General features: G+C 40.4%; 1 long non-coding RNA gene across 1 annotated transcript; it reads right to left on the bottom strand.

The window, feature by feature from the left end:
- Positions 1 to 2,784: 2,784 nt before the first annotated feature.
- Positions 2,785 to 22,250, bottom strand: LOC115434721 (uncharacterized). Its single transcript, XR_003937582.1, has 4 exons — positions 22,108 to 22,250; positions 17,840 to 17,844; positions 4,126 to 4,129; positions 2,785 to 2,795 (listed from the first exon to the last, which is right to left on the bottom strand). It is a non-coding gene; the product is annotated as an uncharacterized LOC115434721 (long non-coding RNA).
- Positions 22,251 to 22,713: the final 463 nt, after the last annotated feature.

Raw genomic sequence — 22,713 nt, 5'->3', positions numbered from 1 at the left:
AGAACTCAGAGATAAAGGCTCTCTGAGAGTCTGTGAGATCTCAGTTTTATTCCCCCCAAGTATCAAACTGGCCTGTGACTTAAAACACAACAGATAAGAAAGGTCATAAAAGGTTAAGAATTTACAGGTGCCATAAACTACAAAGACAGTCATCCAATCTTATGTGGTCTGTGCAAAGACACAGGGAATAGATGTAAAAGCCTATGTGACAAACAGAATGCATTCAAATATACACAGAATACATGTAACTTTCCTCTACAACACCTATGTTCCAAATTAAAAGCTTTAGCTCTGTTTGTTTGGATAATAATAGTTAAAATTGTTGGTGTTACAGTTAAAGACAGCCTGTTAAAGATACTGGCATGTTGAATGCATATACTGTATAAGTAAGTCTTTGTATGTGAATGTTCATGCTGTGTGGATTAATGAAGTCTATTTTGGCCAGATGGCTCTAGATCTAATGAAAGAATACAAAGCCCTCCCATATATCCAGCTTAATGTTCACTATATTCTACTTTGGACTGTAAATTCAGCCCACTGCTACCGTACAAATGGCTATTAATGCTGAGACAGCTCTTCAAACCTATGAACTTCTTCAGTTAAATCACAGTCAATTAACAGTGCAGTCAGGAAAGAGGCACCTAAGAAAACCTTCCGAACAACCAAATGTCTTTTTCTCCACACTTTGTTGTCATGTAATTTTAAAATAAATGAGTCAGTGCTGAGGAGGCAGAATTAAATCCATTTTGACTTGTCCAAGAGGAATTACAACGTTTGGATCCCTTCATAAAGACATGTGCAACTATTAGGACTCTGTACATTTGGCCCAAGGGCCAATAATTTATTACCTGAGTCAGAATAATACAGCAGACGCTAAAGGTCCATGAGTGTGCTTCCAGTCAATAGAGAATTGGAAACTTTTTACAATGACTCTCTAGATTCTTCTCTCTTAGTCTTTCCCATGTTGATGGATTACATTCATCAACTGTGCAGGATGTGTCTGGACAGTGGTCCCTAAAAATAATGGATGCCTTTACCTTCAAGGTTCATGGTACTTTCTTATCATCTAGGGGCAAATTGTTGTACAGCCAGCAGCACACACATAAAAAACACAAATCAGGAACCTAATAGCAGCAACAAGGAAAGAGTTCTTATGACTATTGGTTTTGCAGAACATGTTGTTGCATGAAGTTGAATACTACGCCAAAGATACAGCAGCTATGATAAATGTAAGCAATTACATAAGAGGAAAGGGAGTAAAAGAGAGTAAATGAATACAGAAAGAAAGAAAGAAAGAAAGAAAGAAAGAAAGAAAGAAAGAAAGAAAGAAAGAAAGAAAGAGTGTGTTTGAAGCTTTTCTGGCTCTGGGTTATAAGTGGCAGTGGAGACTGGAGACATTTGTAGAGTGACTTTGCTGACCCAGAACCTGGCTTCAATGCCAAATTGGATTTTTGGATTTGTGGTGGTGAAAAAATATGAAATCTACTAAGAAACATTTTAAAGGTTCAATATATCAGTGCAAGCACATGCAAATCTTACATACTGAACCTTTAAAGATTTTATATGCAGTATTTACATATGTGACATCATTGAAAGAATCCTCTGCAATAGTGTCAAGTTGTCTTAAAGGAAACTAAACTGAATCGAGTCTTCCCTGTTTTCAGGCTGTGGAAAATTGTTTCTGTAATGACAGAGTTTGATCAATCACAGGTTGTTTATAAGAGGCAGGACTGGAAAAAAAATACCAGTTGAGAGTTGTACATACCAAAAAAAAGGAATCAGCTTTTCTATGAAGAAAACAGAAACTCCTCTCCTCACTATTTTTATTGTCTAGTTCTGCTCCACACATTGTCCTTCTTACCTTATCATTTTGCCTTTCATACTAAAATAAATGTAGCTATAAATCAACAGGTCCATCGCCATCATTGGTGTGGTCACATGACATTCTTTTGACACAAATGATTGGTTGATGCTTTTATCTGCACCGCGCAATCTCCAGAAAATTCCAGTGCAAAATTATCACACCCTGTGTGAAAGTACTCCCCATTTACATGTACTCCAGATGATATTTAGCTTAATGTAAAATGTAAAGAGATATTTTTTTCAAGGTAATACATGTTACAAGGTTATAGGTATAACCAGGGGTCTCAAACTCATTTCCTTTCAGGGGCTACATTCAGCCCGATTTGATCTCCAGTAGGCCGGACCAGTAAAATAGTAGCATCATAACCTATAAATAATGACAACTCCAAATTTGTGTCTTTGTTTTAGTGCAAAAAAACCTCAATTAAATTATGAAAATACTTACTTTTATAAACTATCCAAACAAATACGATGTGAATTATCTGAAAACAAAACAAAACTGAAATTTCTTTAGAAAAATTTTAACAGTGTTCTGCCTCAACTTATCATTTCTACATGTGCATTATGGATCAGATCTACAAAGACACTAAACACTTAGTAACAGGCAGAAAATTGTTAAAATTGTGCCTAATTTTCTTTAGACATTTCATGTTTTTCATGTTCAGTTTTTTCACATTTTATTGTTTCAGGATAGTTCGTAAATGTAAATATTTTCATAATTTAATGTTATTTTTTGCACTAAAACAAAGACAAAAATTTGAGGTTGTCATTATTTATAGACATAATGTAATGTTTTTTTCACATCAAACCGAGAAAAAAATATGGAGTCATTCTTTTTTGTAGGTTATTCTGTTGTTATTATCTGACTGTAGATCATATTGGTCTGTATGTGGAACCTGAAATAAATGAGTTCCACAGCTTTGACTGTAGAACTTTTGCACTTTGCAAATTCATCCCACGGGCTGGATTGGAACCTTTGGTGGGCCATATTTGGCCCCCGGGCTGCATGTTTGAGACCCCTGGGTATAACTGTATTTAAACACTGTTTGGTTTAATTTAGTCTGCGCTATGGCCTATTATCACCTTTCAGCTAGTAGATTTTCATTGAAGAAGTCTAGCCAAACAAAATATGCCCCAGCAACAGCAGATTTTTTTTGCCTAATACAAGATAACTGGGCCAGTGTAGCAGTGGGTTAGTGCAGTCTAGCAGTCAGTTGGTGTTGAGATTCCATCAGATGTATCTGTAGATGTCACAGATTGCTTTCTTCTCACAGAAGCAACATGGCACCTTCCCTACCTCTGATATTCTGACATAATGCAACATCTCTGTTCATGACAAACAGGAGAGCTGTGGGAGGCAGGCTTGGCTTTTCAACATCCCTGATTTTCAGCTACTGCAGCAATTAAATATGCTGTATTTTGTATTTTAATGATCATTTGTCTTGACTGCATACTGTCAGTAAATATGAGTCCTGCGGAAAAAGTTACACAATCAGTCATCTACTTTGCATCACATGGTCAACAGATACTGAGCTGTTGTCAGTCATCATGATAGGTTCTGCTCCTCAAAATACATTAAAGACAATATTCTGAATTTGATAATGGACATGTAAACAGTTTATTAAATGCAGTTGTTTCGACTTGAATGGAGCCTTTTCTAATTATGAAATAGAATACCGATGTTATTCTGGTTTTCATAAAGTCTCTATGGACATGTGTAGACTACATTCAGTTTACGATACACAAAAGAATGTAAAAACACACCGTGTGTAGTGTGCTGTTCAAGTAAAAATAATTATAGACCACATGTACTCAAACTGGAGATTAAGCCAATTAGCATGTATGAAAATTTGTAAAATGGTACACCTTTGGGTTTATTGTACTTATTACAATTTGAAATGAAATTTGGAACTCATTATTTGAGGTTAGAGTCCTTTCTGACCATCCTTGAGGATCTTTGGTCCCTTTGATTACAAAGATCACAAAATGATGTGATGTGTCTATGTTTGTTTTAGGAGAGATGTCATAGTTGATTCCAGCAGAGAGGAACATGGTGATTGGTCTGCTTCAGTCTGGTCAGACCCTGATCCAGAAGGGTGAGCACTCTACTGTTGTGCAGGTCAATGAATGCTTCAGTGCAACTGCGAATGTCTCTGATCAACAAAACCCGGTTAACTGGTTTACATGAGATATGTGAAGCCATAGCTCAGATCCAGTTAGAGGACTAGGACTCTGGCAGTTATTGATTCTAATGGGGGCCACATTTCTTATTGAAACAACCAGGTCTGCATTTGAGATTAGAGAAAACATAAAAAACTTTTGTTTCTTTTATGATTAGTGTAATAAAATGTGTTAATGAGACTGCTTCTCCAACTATGTGTTTAAAACCTATACTGCAGAAACCTTAATGCTTTCCAATCTTTTTGTCCAACAACTGTCTGGAAAATTAGCTGACATGTTTATCAGTTCTATCAGCATACATCTTGTTTTTTTGTTTTTTTTTTACCATGGGTTGTGACACAATGCATCCCAGACTTTGTTCACTGACATTGCGCCAGAAAAAAATGAGAGTGTCTTATGTTGTGCTTTAAAAACACTGCTGATCAACAGTGTTTCATAAACTGCAACTTAGAAAATATAACCACATCTCTCATGACTATGCATTAACATGAATGCACACCAAGTGAAACACGTTGAGCGACAGCCCCTTACGATCTGTCTCACAGCATGTTTTTTCATATTCAGCTGGATTTGCAAATACTGTAACAAATATGTTAAACTTAGCCTTGTTACTGTTGCAAGAAAACATAATTTCTCATTGAAGGATTTTCATTGTAATTTTTCTAATGTCCACATTGCAAATTTAGTTGCATTTAAAAAAAAACCAAATACATATATTTTAGTGTCCTTGGGGTCATGCTGGAGGTCCCATTTCTGTGGAAGCAAGTCATAAACACATTTTTTTGTTAAACATATTTGGAAATTTTCACAAGTGAATTGCAATTCAATTCTTGAGTTATGGCCAAAATTAGTGCTGTAGTCCAGGGTATATGGTGGTATGCCATATACCTACTTATTTTTTCAGTTAGCATTGCATATACCCACTTCTAAATCCCCCATGTGCACCATTTAGAATCTATGAGCCAAATTGCCCATTTTTTCCCCTTGGATGGTGAAGCCATGACCCGCCCTACTCTGCCTCTAATTGGCTACTACTCAGTGCCTTCACTGATAAGATTGGTTAACTTTAGGCATGAGAACTGATGAGCCAATCAGAGGCAGAGTAGGGCAGGTCATGCCGAGGAAAATATTGCTAGCTAGTGCTGGCCACCTCTGGAACCTGATTGGACACCTCAGGTGCCAGTACCACCCCAGTTGATTGACATGCCACTGCCTGTGTCATTGAAAGATGCGCGATTATTGGAAATGCAAACGAGAAAGGCAGAAAAAATGTATTTCAAGTGAGTGGCATGTATTGAGAGAATCTACTTTCATGGAATACATAATACTGAGGTAAGTTTTAAGGTGGTTTCCAAATGAGTCTCTGTTAAACTACCGGCCATATGACTGTACATTTATAGGAGAAGAGATTTTGTCACCAATAGTTAAAACTGTGTGAGTAGGCTAACGTTTACGAATGTCTACTCTTAGTCTATGTTTGCCTCATGTTGAATACTTTTACATTCATGCAGCTGCTTGTGTAACCAGTAATACCTACAAACTGCTCCTGATCAAGTCATGATCATTTCATAATAGTGAGCAACTACTACTGATAGATTTTTTGGTAAACTAAACAGAGTAGTCTTACATGTCACTGTTTCTAAAACAGGGTGTTTATTCTGGACTACTTTAAAAAAAAAAAGAAAAAAAAAAAGAAAAAAATTTAGAGTATACCCACTTCTCCACGGACCACTACGCCACTGGCCAAAATCATATTCTGTCAGGTCAAAGCAATCTTTGACCTCTGGCCACTAAATTCTAATCAGTTCATCCTTTGATAGTTTTTGCTCCCTCTTGTCAATATAACTTCTTTGGTGAATGTTTGTGCCAGATTTGAAGACATGTTGCCAACCTATTTCTTTGATATTTATTTGACAGATGTGTCCAGCATGGTGCTACTGAAATGAGCAGCTGATTCTGATTTCTGTGTGATGGTGGAGTGATCTGTTGTTTGTTGATAAATAGTTATGTCACCGAAAATCACTATTTGCATGAGTCCAGACTAGAAAGTTACAATAATAACATTCTGGTATCACTGGAAAGTCAAGAGAAGAAAAAAGCTGACTTCAGACAAATGGGTGAGTTTTATGACCACCTCAAATCAAATGATTTGGGGGGTGGGAAAGACACATGTTTAGTAAAAAAAAAAAATGACGTGATTTTATTCTGACAGCATAAATTTGTAGTCATCAGTTTCCATTTGGATTTATGCCCTGGGAAGGTTATACTGAGGAAGCTGAATAGTCCTTGTGAAAAATTTAACAAGATAGTGATGGAAAAAAACATGGCAAGGTCATTTCCTCCCCTCTAAGCAATTACCACTTACTCTTTATATAGTCCTGAGTCTGACCCTTTTCCAGTTGTAATTTGTTGCTCTGTAACCCAACCTTTAAGAATGAGTTAGTTTCCAAAACTGCACAATTAGTCGGCCTGTTTGTATTTGAGCCTCCTTCAGATCTCAACGCTAAACAGCAACTCATTAATCAGCATGTGTGAATGAGGTGAATACATTAGTAGCTGCAGTCTCCTCAGACATGTTTATCTCTGATACACAGACATAAGTATGCACACAAACACTCACAGACTTCAATGAAATGCATCATTAGAAAAAAATGGAAGGTAGCACACAACAACATTTAGTATCATGTGTATATGCAAAATGCTCCAATACTGTGTTCATACCAAAGCTTCTTATTGTTCATCTTGAGTATGTAAGAGTGTGGAATGCAGTTCGGTGTCTTCATACATTCCAGACACAGTCTAAACAGGAAGACAAATGTCCTTGTGAATGGAGCGATGAGGGAAGATTTCAATCTGCATGCGCTCTTTGTTTATCGACATAACGTCTAATTAAGAATGTTACCTCTAATTAATCATCACCTTTGTTGAGCAGCCACTGAAAGCTTAAGTACTAAAGCTGCAGAGGAGACAGGCCATTTTTGTGTTTTGCAATGGAGAGGCTTCTAGGCTACAGCATGCTTTTATCTAAAGGCAGCCAGGCTGTTCACATAGAACAAAGACTGGGCTTTAATGACACTTTAAAAAAAAGTAGAACAGTGACGATAATTGGCCTAAATTAGCTTTGGGTTTGGCTACTGCATTTGGAATCCTCGTGTGACTTCTATGACTTTAGTCAACCTGGGATGTTTTTGTTTTGGCTTTGGTTGTGGTTACATGGATTCATGCCTATTCAATCCAATACCCCAAAAATATGTATGAAAAATGATATCATTAGAACTTTCCCTCAACACTTGATGAAGTGAAAAAAACAGATGTTAATGTGGCAGGAGTGGGAGAGTCAAATCAGTGGTTTCCAGGGGAATTTCACCCCCAGGAAAGTATATGATTAACTGATTTTAAATAGCAGGCTAACACAGGTTTGCAATGATCCACCAGGGAGAAAACATGTTAGATTAAATAGAAGAAATTTATTCAACAAAATAATCAAACAGTTAACATATGGCTAAAAATGTCATACACACCAGGCCTTCTGCCAGTTCTCAGGCAGGAGGGAACCAAAGAAAAATGAGGATAGGGTCCACCTCCACACCGGTGACACAGCACACCAAAACACACAAAAAGGGGAAATTGTGAAAATGCCACCACCAGATTGGACTGCTGCCTAGGGCCACAGCACCTGCACCACAAAGAAAAAGAACATTAATAAAGCAAGCCTGAGTGCCTTAGGTCACTGATGGCCAGCAGTAAATGGTTAGAAACTCATTCACTCACACATCCATCCAACGCTGCCTTCATGTGTCACCTGTGTGCTGCATGAGTATGAGTTATCCACGCTGCCTTCACATGAATGACTAACGACATCTCCAAGTATGAGCTGTCTGCATTGCACCCCATTCATTGAACGGTGCAGCTAACTTAAGGGAGGAGTTATCAGTGAGAGTTCGGGATTAATTAGAGGAGCATCTTCTTCCCATAAATGCAGATCCCCTCATGTGGTGTAAAGGCCAGGCCCTGGTGTACCCCAACCTTACCAAAGTCATGGTATAGAAGTTCTGTTTAGTGGGAACATCAGTTGAATTTTGTCGCCACGTGCATTGTATTGTGATCAGTCCATAACACCTTCTTCCAGTCTTTAGTAATCCACTGGCGGTGTTTCATGGCACAGGTAAGCCTCTTTTTCTTATTCTAAAGTCTCAGCAAAGGCTTTCTTGCTGCAACTCAACCCATCAAACCTGCAGCTCGAAGTCTTCTCTTCACAGTTGGAACTGAGACTTGTTTACTATGACCACTATTTGAGCTGTACTTGAAGCTGTGGTCCTGTGAGTCACCTATCACGCAAGCTGTTGACTCTTAGAAACTTGTCTTCTGATTCTGTTGTGTCTTTGGTTCTGCCAGACCTCTTCCTGTCAGTATTTCCCCCAGTTTCTGAATGCCTTTTGATGGTGAAGGAAACTGGACTTACTGACACCTTGACTTTCTTGGCAATTTCTCTGTAGGAAAGATCTACATTTTTAACTGTTATGATGGTCTTTCTCTCTTCTATTGTTAATTGCTTTTTCCTCGCCATTTTTATAGTAACACACTACTTTCTGCAGTACAATACTGTTCAAATAATACTCATAACGGTATGGTACCAAAGTGTGTTCCAACACTACTTTTATGCAGACAGAGGGGGTTGTAAGTAATTAAGAAATGTTGGGACACCTGTAGGAATTGGTAGCGCCAACTTTTGAGGCTTGATCAACCTCCATTGCTGCAGAACTGCTGTAAGTTGTTAACCCATTTCTTTTTTTTTTTTTTTCCCTTTCTTTTATTTATGGGCTCAGCTGGCTGACAGGCAGCTGTCTGTACCGATAAGGCAGCAGGCAACACCAACTGTACTCCCAGTCATCATTGCCCATTTTTCTCACACCTTTGCTTGTGTATCCTCTTTTATTTGGACATTTTACCAGGGAGCATCTCACACTACTTTTTTTTTTTTCCTACTTGTCTTGTCCAGTGTCCTCACAGCAGAATGGTAGTCTGGCTCCTTCCGGTGCTGAACAAATTTGCTTTGCCAAGGGTAACTTCATAAAGTATATGAATCGCCCTTTGATATTCTACTGTGTCTATTATGAGTTTTGTTGAACCACATTTCGATGCCGGACCTGACATGGGGGGTGGGGGTGGGGGTGGGGGGGTAGAATAAGGGGAGAGAACAAGAGAGAAGAAGGTGGAGAAGACCCTCACAAGAAAGTATCAACAATACAAACAGCAACAACCATGGAGACAATTATAATGGTGACAATAACTACAACCAGAACTGAGTAAACTGGGCAGAAGAGAGAGAGAGAAAAAAACAAAACAAAACAAAACAAACAAAACTACAAAAAAAAACAACCAAAAAACAAAACACAACAATGAGATACATAAGACCTATGAAATGAAGAATATAAGAAAGCATGAACAAAATGTTGTATACCACATTCGCACAAATAATACCTATAACAAATAATACCAGAAACAAATCCACACAACATCAGTTGTTCACATTCATCTGCTGTGACAGAGTGAATCAGGCAAACAGACTGAGGTGAAGAACCCAGACATGCAACCGCACTCCCTCCAAGGATCAGGGACCGATCAAGAGGGCCCCAAGACCCGGCCATCCAGCAGACACCACAGGGAGGGGGGATCCAGCCCACCCCCCCCGAGAGGCAACAGTGTGACCACCCCGAAGATGGTCAAGGGAGGCCCCCGCCAGAGACCCCACAGCAGCCGAGCACAGGCCCCAGGAGGCCAGGGACGCCAGCTGCCACCCCCCCGCCGGGGGCCGGCCACCCAGGGGCAGGCAAGGCGCCGGTCCCCGAGCCCCACGAGCCCAGGAGCCACCCGTCTCCCCAGGCAGGGGTCCCACCCAGCACACTGGGCGGCCAGGCCAGCCCAGACCGCCACCCGCTGCAGGCCAGTGAGCACCCCGATGCCACAGCCAAACGCCCTGGGGGCCCGGAGGCACACCTCCCCATCCCACCAAGCCCAACCCCCAAACCCCACACACACCCCAGTCCCCCACTCACCCACACAAGCATATGCACACACATCCACTGACTCCCAGACATACACACCACCCATCCCACATGTTCGACCATTCACACACACACACACACACACACACACAAACACCTCCACCCATGCCCATACACCCACCTACCCACATGCACGCCCACACGTACACATCTACATGTACACACATACCCACACATGTACCCACACCCATCAACAGCCCCTCCCACCCACCTGCACACACACCTGCACACACACCTGCACACACCAGACATGCGTATCCGGAGTGCCGCCCCCCCCAGCAGCGAGCAGCACCGCTGTGAGTCCCCCCAAGGCGCGGCACCCGAGCGCAGCCCAGGGCGGCAACACCAGCCGCCAGGAACCCCACCGCAGTCCACCACCCCGCCAGCAACTGCCACATCCCCAATGCCCGCATACACACACCTTTCCCGGTCCCAACACAACCTGCGGCGGGCAAGAGAGCGGCTAGCCCAGCCCCCCCCCCCCCCCGACCACAATCCCCATGCGCACACATCATTCATCAGAGGGCAGCAATCCCCAGCAATGCAGCCAGGTGAGCCCCAAGCCACCACTGAGGGTGACACCACACAGGCAGCCTCACCCACCGGCACGGCACCACCCACCAGGCGTCACGCAGCCCGCCCCCCAAAAGTGAATGTGTGGTGTTAGTGTTTCTGTGTGTTGTGTTGTGGGTGGGTGTAATTAAAACTGAAGAGTTAGCCACCCCAGGGTACCACAGAGGGAGGCCGTTTTAGTGACCCCCCCGCCGTACCCCCTTGGGATACGCACCCTCCCCAAGACCCTACGTGCTTTGTGTGAGGGGGGTGGGGAGGCGAGGGGGATTGTTAACCCATTTCTTGTTCGCCTTTTGTGTATAGTTCTGAAATGTCCATTATTTTTCAGTTTTGATAAACCTTACCTTTTTATTTATTTATTTATTTATTTATTTTTTTACCTGTGGCAGTTCACCACTTACCTTTATACCATTTCAAGCTGTTCATTGGACTTGAACTGCTTGAATTTCAACACTAAACTGGAAAAACTGGAGTGCTCTAAAACTTTTGATGGGTAGTGTATATACATACATACAGGGTGTCCCAAAAAATGTATACACACTTTAAATAATTGTAAAGTAGGTGTTTATTAAAATTCATTTAATTTTCAAAATTAATAGAATTTACAAACATCATTTTAAATCAAATCAAATCAAAGTTTATTTCTATAGCACTTTACAACAACATAACGAAGCCCAAAGTGCTTTACATCTAAAAGCATGATTAAATTATAAGATAAAAATCAGGTTGATCAAGTACTATAAATATGCATAAAACAACAGGACACAACACACATTAAAAAAAGAGACCACAGATTCAAACCTAATAGTGTCTCAGTACTAAGGGTTAAAAGCCAGTCTAAACAGGTGAGTCTTTAACCTGGACTTGAACATGGGCAGGTCGGTGAGGACTCGCAAGTCAGGAGGCAACAAGTTCCACAGTTTTGGAGCAGCAACAGCATATGAACGATCACCCCACTGTTTATATAGGGACCTCGGAACATCCAAAACCATCTGGGAGGATGATCGGAGGGCTCTGCTGGGGCGGTGAACTGTTAAAATCTCAGATAAATAGGGAGGAGCCAGATCAAGATAAATAGGGAGGAGCCAGACCATTTAAAGCTTTAAAAACAAACATTAAAATTTTAAAATCAATACGATGGCTGACTGGGAGCCAGTGGAGAGAGGAGAGGATGGGGCAGATGTGGTTGAATCTGGAGGAGTTGGTCAAGGAACGGGCAGCTGCATTTTGTACCAGCTGTAAGCAATGGAGTGAGGACTGAGTGAGACCATTATAAAGAGCATTACAGTAGTCCAGACGGGAACTGATAAAAGCATGGATCATGCTCTCCAGATCTCTGCGAGAGAGGAATGGCTTCACTTTGGCCAAAAGATGAAGCTGGAAAAAACATGTTTCAACAACTGCATTAATCTGTTTATCAAGCTTCAGCTGACTGTCTAAAATCACTCCTAGATTCCTGACAGCCTGGCTCACAGGGGCTGGTAGGAGGTTGGATGGTGCATTATAGTGCAAATCAGAAGGGCCAAAAATTATACACTGACTTTTGTTCTGGTTGAGGTGAAGAAAGTTTTGAGCCAACCATACTTTAATGTCTGAGAGGCAGGTATGGAGAGAGTCTAGTGCAGATGTATCTTTTGGAAGCACAGGGAGATATACCTGGAGATCATCCACATAAAGGTGGAATGACAAATATTGTTTTGTGATGATGGAACTGAGAGGCAGCATGTACTGGGAGACTAATAGTGGGGTGAAAATGGACCCTTGTGGCACTCCAGAGGACAAAGGAGCAGGTGAGGGTGAATAATCATCAATCATGACAACGAAGCTCCTATTGGTAAGGTAAGAGCTGAACCACTGCAGAACTGTGCCCTGGAGACCAACATGTTGAGCCAGAAGAGCGATGAGTACTGAGTGGTCTACAGTGTCAAACGCTGCTGTGAGGTCCAACATCATCATCAGCACTGGTCTCTTAGCATCCAAGGATAAAAGAATGTCATTGTGTACCTTGAGAAGAGCTGATTCTATGCCGTGCCGAGATCTGAAGCCAGACTGGAATTTTTCTAAAATGTGGTTATTCTCTAAAAAAGACTGCAACTGGTTAAAAACAAGTTTTTCTAAAACCTTTGATAAAAATGGCAAATGGGAGACTGGTCTAAAATTGGACAAAACTGCAGGATCTAGATTGGGGTTTTTTTAGAAGAGGTCTGACTACAGCATGCTTGAACACTGCTGGGACAGATCCACCACTGACACAACTGTTAAAAAGTGAGAGAAGACAAGGGCCCACAGTATTAAAAGCCTGTTTGAGCACCTTGGATGGAATGATGTCCAGAGGACAGTTGGTTGGTCTCATCCCCTGGATCACCACAGAAAGAGTGGACAGTGATACTGGCTCAGACACCTCAAAGACAGCAGGGGGCACAGGAGGAATGTAAGAGTCACTGTGGATGTTGCTGTCGATACTCCTCCTGACTGAAGCCACTTTGTCCACAAAATGATGCAGAAACTTCTCACAAGTAGCTTCTGACACCTTTGTTAGAGCACTGCAGTATGGGCTGATTACAGACTGGATTGCATTGAATAACACTCTGGGGTTGTTAGCGCTGGTGGAAATAATGTTTGATAAATAATGACATTTAGCTTCTTTGACTGCCTTTTGGTAGTTGGATAGACTCTCCCTTAATATACCCAGAGACACGTGAAGCTTGTCTCTCCTCCACCTTTGCTCAGCCTGCCTACAGGACCTCCTAAGGGCATGAGTGGCCTCGTTGAGCCAAGGGTCTGATTTAGGTCTGATGAGTTACACCTAAAAGGTGCAACTGAGTCCAAAATGTCAGAGCAGTGAAAGGAGTAGATTTGGTCATCTGGGCAGGGAGGAGAAGCCATATAAGCCTGGGTTTATAGAGCAGTGTTCCAAAAAGCTTTAGCAAATTGAGCACCTGTGGACCAAGGTTATAATCATTTTGGATTTTTCATTATAGTTTAGTTTTATTTAGTTTTGACTTTTTTTTTTTGTCTAATTCAGTTAGTTTTAATAAGTTTTTAGAGCAGGTTTGGTAGTTTTTATTAGTTTTCGTTATTTTCTAAATGCTTAGTTTTAGTTAAGTTTTATTTATTTATTTTTTTATATCTTTTCTCTTCTTCTCCGTTGTATTCAAATAAATCCCATACAGGACTCTGCTGCTTTCTCCCACCTTTAGTCTCTATGTTTCCAGGTAGAGAGGGGACCAGAAGACAACTATAAATGACAAGTGACGAGAAGTGACGGACCGTTAAATTTCATTTGGTGCCAGCAGATAAAATTGTTTGAGGGAAATAAATTGATTTCATATCAATCTGACTTTGACAAAGACAAAAACTAAGGGAATTTTATCCATAATTTTTATATGTTTTAGTTAGTTTTGTAAGCATGCAATACAGTTTCAGTTAGTTCTCATTTTTTCTTTCAATTATAGTTTTTATTTATTTCAGTTAACGAAAATGTTTTTTCAATTATAGTTTTTGTCATTTCATTAGTTTTAATTAATGATAATAACCTTGCTGTGGACACAGTGATGATGCGATAACGACAGGCTGATGTGACAGGTTTAGATGTGAGCAGGGGAGCCAAAAAATCAATTAGGATAGGGAGGTGATCTGAGATACAGGTCTGGAATATTTCTCTGAGGGATACAAGCAGGCCATGGGAAATGATTAGATCCAGTGTGTGTCCTAGCTGGTGTGTGGTGCCATTAACTGATTGAGTTAAATCAAATGAGTTTAAAAGGCAGAGAAACTCATCAGCATTTTGACTAGAGGGAAAACATAGATGGATATTGAAGTCACCACAAATCAATATATTGTCATAAGATGGCATAATCTCAGCTAGTAATTCTGAAAAATGTTGAATGAAATCCTTATAGGACTTTGGTGGGTGATAGACAACAGCACACAACAGAGGAGAGGCCAGCTCAAACAGAAATAATTGTACTTCAAAACTACCATAATGTGCTGTGGGAATTAAGCGACAGTTATGGGTGTGCTTAAACACAGTAGGAAGGCCACACCCACGATCAGTAAGCCGTGGTGTACTGAGGTAGGAATAGCTGGAAGAGTGGAGCTCAGAGAAGGCGCTGTTGTCACCTGGTTTCAACCAGGTCTCAGTCAGGAAGCAGGAATCCAGATCATGAGAGGAGATGAAATTGTTCATAATAAAAGTCTTATTTGAGAGCGACTGGGCGTTGAGCAGCGCTGCATGCATGGACCAAGTCCTCTCTGGTTGCGCAGCAGCACGACACAGCGGGTGGAGATTCCCTTGCACGGAGCCCCTGCACTGGATCCTGACAGGCCGGCAATGCGGAAGTGAAGACGCAGCATCCAGGTTCACAGGACGTAGCCATCTGTAGCAGTACTGGAGGGAGCACCGGAGGTCAAAAACACCACAAACGATTCTCAAACTCCTCGGAGAACAGCCAGAATAATCCGCACTGGAGGACGCCAGGTGGATCTTGAGTTTGACAAAGATCCCACCTCTCCTTCTGTGTCTTCTGTGCCTCTTGTTGCAAGGTAACTCGCAGACAGGACGCTGCAGATAGGGTGGAACAGACATCAGAAACAGTGGCGGTATCTTTGAATATACACTGACAGCTTGGACAGGCAGGTTGTTAACAGAATCCCGGATATTCAGCAGTGTCATATACCAACAGTGATGCTGCATTTCGAATGACAGATGATAGTAACAGGAGAAACAAGCACAAACTCAGCAGAGGTAGATGGCAGGCCATGCACAGCAGCGCTATCTTGTCTTATATTCTTTTGTCACCACCTGTTCTCAAACTGACGTCCGTTCTGGTCCAGACACTGCTGACAACACGAAGCAATGGAATCGCATGCATCACGAAACAATTCCCTTGGTATCTGTGTGCATTCACATTCAGTGGCTGCTCTCAATTCAGCAACTGTTGCAGGTCTCATAGTGTAGACTTTGTCTTTTAGACAAGACTAAAACTAGACTCCACTAGACTTTTTTTATGGGGATACCTAAAATACAAAGCCTACGCTATGAGACCTGCATATTATTATTATTATTATTATTATTATTATTATTAATAATAATAATAATAATGATAATAATAATAATACTATAAGGTGCCAATCACCTCATTCTGTGGGCTCGCATCCTCCGACAGATGGGTGCGCTGTTGGTATAATCCCGCCAAAAGACCCTGGGTGCTACCGGAGGAAGAAAGGACTCTGAAGTTTCAACTCAGTGCAGAGTGGAGAAACTGTGCCTTGAGTCTTGAGTAGGAAAATGAAAATGCTGAGTGAATAATTTATTAATAATTTTATTTATCAGTCAAATAATGCAGCCATATTCTTAAAATGAAAAAGCATTTCTGCGAATGCATTTTAATTTCGATTATGGTAACTAATCGCTTCCATTGAGGCCTGGCAGCGAAGGAAAGACCAGAGCTTGTACTAGAGGGGCCAAGCCAAGGTCTGATCACCAAAAGCCTAGGGCAACCATGACTAGTTAGAACCAAACCCAAATCGGCCACACACAGCATCAAAGCACATTATACAGATGGCCAAAAAGAAAAGCAGCAGCAGTGAATAGGAGTGGTGGCCGGTGACAGGCCACCACTTACAGCAACCTTTACATTAAAACAAAGGAAACACTAAATAATTAACACAAAATAATAATTTAAGAAGATGATGCACATGCATACATACCTGATCAAAATATTCTGTGATACATGCTGAGACAAAAGACGGAGTCACTGGATTCTGGAATCAGAAGACTTTACTTGCAAGGAGTCAAGTAGCAACAGCAAGATGCAGCAGTTGACTGACTAACACCAGGAAATCTAAGATCTTATAAAAGGACATGAATATTACAACCATTGGTCCAAGTGTCCAAACATAATGATGTCGATCAAGTTCACCATTGGCTTAGATATCCAAAACATGGTGATGCATGGGTTCAGTGACTGCGTTTGTGCTCCTCTACCACCCACCCTATGGCCTGATCTTCCCCGAGGGCAACAGGCCGCTCTGGTCCCAAACTGAATGGGAAAGTTTGTCACAAATTTTTCATCAAATCTGTAACACCCGAGTGATAGCTTAAGTTTCATGAATTTTCCGTCACGGTGAACAGCTTCAAAATGTACTCCATCACAAGCAATGGATTCGCGATACTTAGGCTATCACTTGGATTTTACAGATTTGATGAAAAACTGGTGACGAACATCATACGCTACTTCAAGGAATTCATTACAACTCAGGAAAAGACAGCTGCAGTGCTAAGAGTCCCATTGCATTACACAGATGGTGTAACAATGCTATGCTTTGGTGAAACTATAGCTGCATTTCTTTGCAGCTATTTTGTGTATTTTTTAAATTGTAATATATTGAACATTTTTGGGGGACTTAGAACTTGGAATACCTTTAAGGTTTTAAGCTTGAAGAAGTGGAAAAGACAGTAAATTTGAATAAATCCATAGAGACATCTGACTGCCAGTCTGTGATGATTTGGACTATTATTTGAAGCCAGGAGTTATTTTGGTTGTTTCCATCTTGGACAATAATTGGACAAAAGCACCTAGGGAGTGCAATGTGGAAGTGATGCATCAAATGACTACAACCGTTCAGAGGGCCAAACTGAAGCCACTTTTGAGGTTTTGAACGAGGTGGATAACTTTAGACCTCATATCCTAAAAACTTTCCTCAAGCATTCTTATTTTGTTGTTTAAAGGTACAGTGTGTGACATATAGCAGTGAAGTTGTAAATTGTAACTTACAGAATATCCCCCAAACCTATGCACTGAGATTTTAGTGTTATTTAGGTCATTACACCTACACAGGCCACTCCCGCTGCAGGTTTATAAGTCCAGTTTCCTCCACCAGTTATTAGAACTGAAGAAGTCTCTTGGATGAGGGACAAAACGTTTTGAAAAGAGCCAGTCCAACTGAATCTTGGAACTTCCATTGAATCGAGAAGAACTACCAAAAAGTTAGTGTTATTTACTTATTTATTTAGTTTTATTTTTTATTGTTTATTTGGCAGGGACAATATTCAATACATAAAACACCAGATATACCTAAATGGATGCTGGACAAGGGCCAAGTGATGCCAAGGCTACATAGAAAAATCATCAGTTATACTAAGTCAAAGCCACACACCCTAGGAGAAAGACAACACAAACACTAAAAAACACTAATATCCCATTATCAACTGCAGATAAATGCACACATTCAGCAATCCATTAAAACCAGACACTTCATCAGGACTTAGATGTAGCTTTGAAGGTTACATTAACTGTATTCCACACCTAAACATTGAAGGTGATGGTATGGCACATTAATTTTGGATATATAAATCAGAAAAAATAGGAGATTGAGTTTGATCTGAGCCAATGAAAGGCAGTGATTATTCACTAATGAGAACATACATAAAATATATTTAATTCATGCAATTAAATCCTCCGAAATCTTAAAGACTGGACTTTTACTGCAGCCTATAAATGTTGACAACTCAATGAAAAATGTGACTTCATTACCAAAGTTGGAATTGAATGTAAAGACTTCTATTCAGAAAAAAACAAGTAAGGTGAATGTATTGAGGTACCAAACAAAGGCTGGCCTCAGCTGCTCTCTCAGGTGTGTGTCAGACCAGTGCACACACCTGGGAGTGTGACAGTGTACACACACACACACACACACACACACATATGTGTGTGTGTGTGTGTGTATATACATATATGTGTGTGTGTGTGTACACTGTCACACACACACACACACACACACACACACACACACATATATTTTAGGCCTGTAACGGTACACAAAAGTTTTGGTTCGGTACGTTTTTGGTTTTGAAAGCCTCGGTTTGTATTTTTTTTTTGGTTCGGTACGGGAAGAAAGAAAACCCCTCAAAAGGTCTTTAATGCATTTATTTTTGAACATTTTTTCCCCCAGTTTGTGGAGACAATAGAATATAGAAAACAGGAATAATATAATTCTGCTGCTATAAATCAATTAGAAAATACAATACATAATTAATATTATTAAATGTATTTTAAACATTCGTATTGCACTTTTCCCAGAAAGGTAGTTTTGAACTAACAACAAAAATCAAATCACAGTTCTGTCAGTTCACATTCTGCATTAAAATTAAAACCAAAAAATTCCACATGAAGTGCAACATTAACAAGAGGGCAAACTCGTACTCTCTTTTAACAAACTGAAGAGCAACATTGACAACAAAATTAACCAAACTATTTATTTTAGGAAAGCTAACAAACTGTGTAGGCCACTTTGTGTGTGTTTGTGTGTGTGTGTGTTTGTGTGTGTGTGTGTGTTTGTGTGTGTGTGTGTGTGTGTGCAGCGTGTGATTTGTCAAAAATACAGAGGGGGGATTTTTTAGTTGGTTTTTTTTTGGTCGGGGGGGGGGGGCATTAATATACGTGGGGGTGTGGTCCATAACTAATGCTGGTGTGAAATGAAAGTGAAACTTTACATACTTTCAACACCCAACTCCCAAGTTCTATTCCTCTATTGCACAGCATGTGTGTGTGTGAGAGAGAGAGTATGTGTAAGTGTTTGAGAAGTACTGGACATAGGTGGTTGTCTTTCCCTTGAACCCAAAGTGATCCCAAACGGGATTGTAATGATGGTGGAGAGTCTTCTGCCTATTCCTTCCAGGTCCACATCATATCCGTTTTTTCTTTTTTTTTTTTAACCTTATATCAGCTGCTATTTTGTATTTTGGGTCACTGTGCACTCCTTCAATATGTCCGTGTGGAACTTGCGCAGATTTAAAGTTCCACATTGACAGACGTCTTTAGTTACTTTTTCTTTTTCTCATCATACTGTGCCATTTCGGTACAGCTGTGTACCGAACCATACAGGTGCGTACTGAAACAGCTCTGTTCTTTTATTACCATCTAAGTGCATAATTACCACATTACCCCACAGTATAAGTGCAGTATAAGTTTGGGGCTAATTGGTATTAATTGATCTGTTTGATATTAATTGATCTAAATACAGAATTCCCCCATTGTAATGACCTCTCTCATTCTCATCTCCCATAATATACATTAACAACACTGTTACATCATAGCAACTATTTTTTAATATGAGGAAAGCTACAGTTATGTCCACAAGGTAAAAACCCTTTATTCACATTCTGACCAGAGAGCCAACAAAATGGCTTCATATTTCTTTTTTTCTGTTGGAAGCTCTTATGCAGCTCTGGTACATTTCTCTCCAAAAATCAATAGCTGAGGCTGGCTCGCCTCGGCAACTTTCTTCTCTTCGTCTCCTGTGTGAGATATGAGGCCTAGCGGTCAAACGTCAGCTCCGCTCCCGCTTGCTGGGCAACTCCAAGTGTGTATTCAATAAAGTCGAGTCAAGTTGGATCTCTTCAGTCCATTCCATTTGCCCCCGTGTCTTTGCCCTGCTTTTCCCTTTTGATTTGCTTTGGAAGGAGGTGCAGAGGGAGCAAACATCCACAGGGAGTAAAACTCAAGTCAAATCACGTCCTGTTCTGCAGCAGACTTCACTAAGGATTTGCCTCTGCAACAGGATTGATTTTTTTCCCTCCCTTAAATGAGGTCTATACACATTTGTGCCTTCTACAAGTCAGATTGTGAACCCAACCACAAAAAACTGCAAATATTGTACTTTAAGGTTAGTCTGGAGATTGAACTTTGGATCACCCCTTTGAGACATAAAAAGTAGAAGTACATAAAAACCCCTTCATTTCCATTCAGCTTACATACTTTGTACTCACAACATACATCAGGGTTTCATGTTGAGGAAATGATCCATCTGTACCTCACATAAAACTGCCATTTCTTCAGGTATTAAAGACACAGAGCTATTTGGGCTTTCTGCAGGTATCAAAGACACATATATTCAGGCTTTAGTTTTAAACATGTCATTACTTCAGATATAAATAATTGTCTTTTATATTTTCATTTCCCAAAGTTGTTAGACAGTTTTTATATAAGGAAGATGCAAATCAGATACATTTTAATTTTAGTGGTGGGATCCAGGGTTAATATAGTTAATAAAATCTAACACTAAAATGAAAGCTGAAGATGGCAGCACTCATGCAAACTTATAATGACAGAATCTATTATAATTGATTATTATCCTACCATTTATTTCTCTGATGCACATAAATATACCACGTATTTTAATAAAACAAAAATAGGACCAATGGCCCTGTAGCTTACCAGCCAAATTAAAAGCTTTGGGAAATGTATCCAGATGCCATTTATTATCACCCGGTTATGTGTATTTATGATATTACAGAAATAGCCCATGTTTTGGTCATATTCCAATCAGATCCGTAAAAAAATCCAAATTCCAACTTGACATCATTGATACTTACTGATTTATTGTATCAATCCACTTCCTTTCTGTTATAATGGGAAAATTTTTCAAAGTCGCACCAAATCCAGAATCAGATTGGGATCAAAATAATTGCAATACCTTGTGTTGACATCATCATAAAGAAGCTGTATACCAAGTTTGAAGTCAATCAGAACTGTAGTTTCGGAGCAAAAGACGATTGAAATTTTTTCCCCATAAGAGCCCATGTTAAATTTTCCGTAAGTTCCTGGATCCAGAAGAAGATCCTGATCAGCATGTGGCCATTATGTTTTGGTCATCTCCCCATCAGGGCTGGACTGTAGAAATTTCAGCTTGATATTGTGAAGCCTGTTACCGGACGTTAGTCTGGGGTTGTCTGTCTTTTATGTTTGTCTGTCACTTCTTGTTTTATTTTGTTAAGTTTTCTTCATGTGTCTTGTCTGTAGTCTTTACTTCCCTCCTGGTTCGTGTTCACCTTTTCCCTGATTACCTGACTCCGCCCTAATGTGTTCCACCTGTGTCTCATTGTCTTCCCTCCCTTTTGTGTATTTATACCCTGTCCTTTTCCCTGATCAGGCGCCAGTTCGTTTTCTCTAGTAGATAACTTACCAGCGTTTTGATCCTGTCTGTTCGTTTGCCTTACTGTGTTTCGACCTGTTTTTGTCATCCTGTTTTTGCCTGTTTTTTGCCTGCTCCCTGTCGGTTTTGTCAGCCTCCATCTGCCTTCCTGGTTTTTGATGTCTTCGCCTGGTTTTTTCGGTACGTGAGTTTGTCTTTTCCCTATGTCCTGTCGCCTGTCTGATAGCCTTCCCGTGCATGACCTGTTTCCGTCCCTGACCTCCCTCTGCTTTCCCCTAGTCGCGGTGCCGACACAAAGTCCGGAGCCGAACCGTGGGTTCGCGTCCGAAACCCGGAGGATGGTTCAGACGAGGACCTCCTTGGCCGCTGTCCTCAAGATCCTGTTCATTATCATAATCTACCTAACTGTATACAATAAACTCTGTAAACTTTTACATCCGCTTCCGTGTTCTGCATTTGGGTTCTGGGTCTGTACTAACAGCATCACGGATATCATTTATATGTATTGAGTTATTGCATCGATCCACTTCCTATCTCTTATAATGGGGGAATTTTTCAAAGTCGCACCAAATCCAGAATCAGATCTGGATCCAAATAATTTCACTAACTTTTGTTGACATCATTATAAAGAAGCTGTATGCCAAGTTTGAAGTTAATGGGAATGGGCTCTTTCTAGGTCATTAAATCATCTTTGTAAACAACTAAAATAAGAGTCAGGCAGCTGCAGGATTTCTTGATTCCAAACACGAATCCGTCTGGGGATGAAGATGTCAAACATCTTCAGAGTAGAGTGGTGAACATTAACGGACACATTCAGACTCCATGTCATACCTGACCTGATTATCGCTTGGGTTTTGGACTCATGGTGGGATATAATAAAAGCTCTCTGAAAGCATTTTTTTGTCTTTCTATATTATACATTTACTGTCAGAATAATTACTGGCAATAATTTTGGAGGTTGCAAGAATGGAAAAGACAAGACATTTTATAGTCTGACGTGTATTGAAGGAAATTACATTTGGGGCAAATTTGATGACAAATTAAACTAAATCTATGACAAATGGAACACTAAATCTATGTATGGTTTAGTGTA

The sequence above is a fragment of the Sphaeramia orbicularis genome, chromosome 15 (genome assembly GCF_902148855.1).
Source record: "Sphaeramia orbicularis chromosome 15, fSphaOr1.1, whole genome shotgun sequence".
Classification (NCBI taxonomy): domain Eukaryota; kingdom Metazoa; phylum Chordata; class Actinopteri; order Kurtiformes; family Apogonidae; genus Sphaeramia; species Sphaeramia orbicularis.
The sequence above is the reverse complement of the archived record's forward strand: the minus strand, read 5'-3'. Positions and strand labels throughout refer to the sequence as shown.